This window comes from Copidosoma floridanum, unplaced genomic scaffold (assembly GCF_036245765.1).
Source record: "Copidosoma floridanum isolate Cflo_tuat_1 unplaced genomic scaffold, Cflo_Japanese_pri ptg000008l, whole genome shotgun sequence".
Lineage (NCBI taxonomy): Eukaryota > Metazoa > Arthropoda > Insecta > Hymenoptera > Encyrtidae > Copidosoma > Copidosoma floridanum.
The window spans coordinates 9,303,009-9,307,820 of NW_028321885.1; the positions used below are offsets into that span (position 1 = coordinate 9,303,009).

The 4,812-nt window shown below is 31.2% G+C and overlaps 1 pseudogene; it reads left to right on the forward strand.

The window, feature by feature from the left end:
* The first annotated feature begins 430 nt into the window (after nt 1–430).
* Nucleotides 431–3,318, forward strand: LOC149375296 (uncharacterized; annotated as a pseudogene).
* Nucleotides 3,319–4,812: the final 1,494 nt, after the last annotated feature.

Consider the following 4,812-nt stretch of genomic DNA (forward strand, 5'->3'; position numbering starts at 1 on the left):
TTGAATCGCCGTACCTCCGCAGAAAATGCATTAATCGACTTGAAATTTTAAACGTAACTTAACTAGGTATAGGCGATGCTAATAGTATCACTAGAAAAATGAATAATATTAGTAATTCAATATTATTTAATTGAAAAGTGCGCGGCATCAAAGGTTATGGCATTCATGATTCAATGATAAAAAGTGTGCTACGAAGTTTCGAGTTGGGAAAACTTTCAGCGAGAAAGTTGTTCCTTTACGTATGAAGAAGTTTTCTTCCAAATTTCAATGAAATCCAATGAGTATTTCCAGAGATACAGCGATTTTAAGTTGCGGCAGGTATCGCGCACAGTGCAGCAGCAGACGTTTTTTTACAAGCTCGCGTGCTTATTCAATTTGTTAACGTGCATACGCCGTGCGAAGCGTTAACTTTTATACATTAATAGTTATAATGTCGGTAGAAAACAGTGGGCAGACTGGCAGAAAACGGAGAAGAAATGAAGACGCCTGGATAGTAAATAAAAAGAAGCGGTTGAAAAATGAAGTGAGCTAATTCCATATAGTGTATTTATTTAGAGTTTATTTGTGTCGAAAACTACACATTTGGTTTTTTTGTAGGGAAAAGAGTATATTTCTTGCGCACAGAAAATAGTTCCAGCCAAAATATTTACCCCTGTTGAACTTTGCTGTGAAAAAGAATGTTTCCGAACAGTGAATGCAGCAGCACAAGAATTATTTTTTAATGAATTTTGGTCATCCGGAGATTATAATATTCAAAATATCATTCTTAATGGATTAATGACCTTAAAGCCTTCTAGTACGATGCAAGTGGAAGAAAATAAGAAAAATATCATGCTATGGCAATACACGTTTCACTCACTACTTCGTCAGGATACAGTTTGTCAAAAGTTTTTATGTCGCATATTAGGCATAACAAAACATAGGTTCGCGACGATTCAAAAGAAGCTGATTAATAATGTATCTATAAATGACAAACGCGGTAAGAACATTCATTCTGTTCTTTTAACCGATGAAGTAAAAGAAATCATCAGTGAGCATTGCCATTCGATTCCACATACGAAATCGCACTATACTCGAGTAAAGTCGGAACTGAATTATTTTGATCACCCTGATTTAAGTTTGACTGCTTTGTACAAATTATTCCTTTAATATTACGTAAAGAAAACTGGGAAAGTTGAACCGCCTATTTCAGAATCGACATATATAAAATATTTTAACCGTAATATGGACTTCACTTTCTCACAACCTCGCACAGATGTGTGCAATTTCTGCTTTGAAAATCGAAATACTGACAGCTCAAATGTCGAGTTAATTATTCATAAAAAAAGTGTTGACGATTATAATTTCCTGAGAAAATCTATGTTAGCAGAAAAAAATGTTTTATGCTTGGAGTTTGATTTTGGTCAAAACTTGCCTATACCGAAAATTCCCGGATCAGATCAGTTTTATCGCCGACTTATATGGTTACATATATTTAACGTACACGTTTTTGGTAACCATAAAAGGAGTTACATGTATTTATTTTTAGAAGGAGCATTTAAGAAAGGGGCGAATACGGTATGCAATTTTCTCTTAGATGCCATACAAAGGGAGTTGAAATTGGATGTTTACAACAAAATATATTTATTTTCTGACGGATGTGGCGGCCAGAACAAAAATTATTTTGTTCTTACTTTTTTATCATTATTATCCAAGTCATTAGAAATTAAAATTCAACATGTTTATCCAGTTCGCGGACATTCTTATTGTTCCTGCGATAGGAATTTCGGTTTGTATGGTCAGAAAAAAAAGAAAATCGAAACTATCGAGACAGTTGACGAGTATGTAAATATAATCAAAAATGCGAGAAACCCTCCATTTATAATCATAAGAGACAGTGAAATTAACGTCAGAGATTTTGAATCGCTCCTTCCCAAAAAAGTTAATATTCCGAAAGAATTGCACATTCGAGAGGCCGTGAAAATCCAATATTATGCTAATTCACATGTTAATGTATTTAAAAGTTATACAAACAGACCAACAGACTTCATACTTACTCCAAATGTACAATTTGATGATTTATTGAAATTAAAACCAGCTAATGCTGTAGGTATAAGTAGAGAGAAATTAAACGACGTAAAAGCTTTACTAACTTATTTGAGTCCTGAAGGACGAAAATCTTTAGACTCTATATTAACAAATCATTGATTAAGATAAAAAAAGAACCTGTCAAAAGGGAATCAGTCAAGCAAGAACAAAGTGATACAAGTATTCAAATAAAAGTAGTCAAAAAAAAAGATTGAAAAAAGAACCTGTAAAAAGAGCATCAGTCAAGCAAGAAAAAAACAGATTAAAAAAGTCAAGTTCCAAAAATAATATAAACTTGTCAGAACAAATAAATAGTGAATAAAAACGGTTAAAATTTGCAGTACTGTAAACTAAACGATTGTGTGTATTAGATGCCAATACTACTAAATGTAGTTATAATTATATGATTAATGTCATTAATACAGAAGAAAAATAAAAATTTAATGAAACGAATGTTTGTATTGAATTTTGTAACATGCTACATCAATATATTAAGCAATGCACATTAACACATTATTAAATAAGCACGCGAGCTTGTAAAAAAACGTCGTATAAATGAAAACACACAGCTCGCATCAGCTGTTGGACAGGGTATGTTGTTCTGCTCTTGGGGAACTCGATACATGCGATATCACGTGCTATCGATTAATCGAAAGCCCATGGTATAGATTGAGCTGCTGCACTGTGCGCGATACCTGCCGCAACTTAAAATCGCTGTATCTCTGGAAATACTCATTGGATTACATTGAAATTTGGAAGAAAACTTCTTCATACGTAAAGGAACAACTTTCTCGCTGAAAGTTTTCCCAACTCGAAACTTCGTAGCACACTTTTTATCATTGAATCATGAATGCCATAACCTTTGATGCCGCGCACTTTTCAATTAAATAATATTGAATTATTAATATTATTCATTTTTCTAGTGATACTATTAGCATCGCCTATACCTAGTTAAGTTACGTTTAAAATTTCAAGTCGATTAATGCATTTTCTGCGGAGGTACGGCGATTCAAGTTCATAAAATCAAGAATTTCAAGCAGAGCGAATTTTGCAGTATTTAATTTTTATCTCAAAAACTACTGATTGAACAAAAAAACTTTTAATAGGAGAAACATGCATTTTTATATTCTGCATAAGCTCATATTTTTTACAGAATGATTTGGTAACTTTTGAAATTTCGGTTTGTTGACAGCATTTTTCGAAGGTTCCGAGCGCGGAGCCGGTTCCTCGATCCAGGGCCTCAGAGGATAGCAACAAACAGAGGTAATACTTACAAAAAAAATATTTTAATCGAATCAAGTAATAAGTTTTTTGGTGTTTAGTCGATGTAAATGAATATTTATTTTGACCAACTAAATATGCGGATCTTCTCAATACCAGTACTTGTTTGATCGAACTAAAGAGTTTCTTTGTTTGTATTCTTAAAAATGATGTGTTTTAATCAAATAATTATTTCTTTGGATCTATACAAATAAATATTTCGTCAGTTTGAATACACCATTAGTTGACTAAAAAAAGTGTATATTTAGGATAGCAACAAACAGGGGTAATACTTACAAAAAAAATATTTAATTGAATCAAGTAATAAGTTTTTTAGTGTTTAGTCGAAGTAAATAAATATTTATTTTGACCAACTTAATATGCGGATCTTCTCAATACGAGTACTTAATTGTTCGAACTAAAAAATTTCTTTGTTTGTATTCTTCAAAATGATGTGTTTTAATCAAATAATTATTTCTTTGGATCTATACAAATAAATATTTCGTTAGTTTGAATACACCATTAGTTGACTAAAAAAAGTGTATATTTAGGATAGCAACAAACAGGGGTAATACTTACAAAAAAAATGTTTAATTGAATCAAGTAATAAGTTTTTTAGTGTTTAGTCGAAGTAAATAAATATTTTCTTATCTTAAATATGAAATTACTTCACTTAAATATTTGACTATGTAATAAGTCGTATTGTCTCACCAATTATTTATTTAATCAATGCTAATAAATAAAATGTAATTCAAATAAACATTTATTCGGTTCAAGTAACTTGAATTCAAATAAATACATTTATTTCAATTGACGAAATTTTTTTTTCAGTGTAGTTAACGTGCACTAGCTTTGCGTGATTTCCTTTCTATTTATCAGTTGTATGTTATACTGCCTTAAAAATATATTTGTGTCTTACAATTGTCATTTTCTTTTATGATAGAAAGCTTTACAAATGAGGAAGCAAACATAAATATTGTTAAACGCCCATGGTCAGATATTGTACGACAGTCATATTCATTAATTTAACTTATCATTACCTCTTCCACTGCCCCTCGTGTTGACTGGGTTATAGTTTTCTGCAAAATAAAATACAGCATATAAAAATTTTTCTTCGTATTGATGAAAGACTTTTCCAATGTTCTAATATTTATTCCATTACCATTTACTACGCTACCGCTAACGTTGCCAGTCAACAAATTTACTGAAGCTGCAAAAAAATTAATCAGTAGGTATTAGCTTTGCTTGATATTTAACGATTATTAATTTGAACGGTTTTTTTCAGTATAGCTAACATTGGTGGATTCCACAGATCCATGGCTTTGGTTCTTATTTCGTTTATCTACAAAGCAAAATTTTACTATAATCTTGTGTTATATTGGTTTTAGTATTTTACGTATTTTACACTGTAACGTGCACTTATAACTAACAGGCTTTCGAATTGTACATTAAAAAAAACCGATTATATAATTAAAACACTCCTTT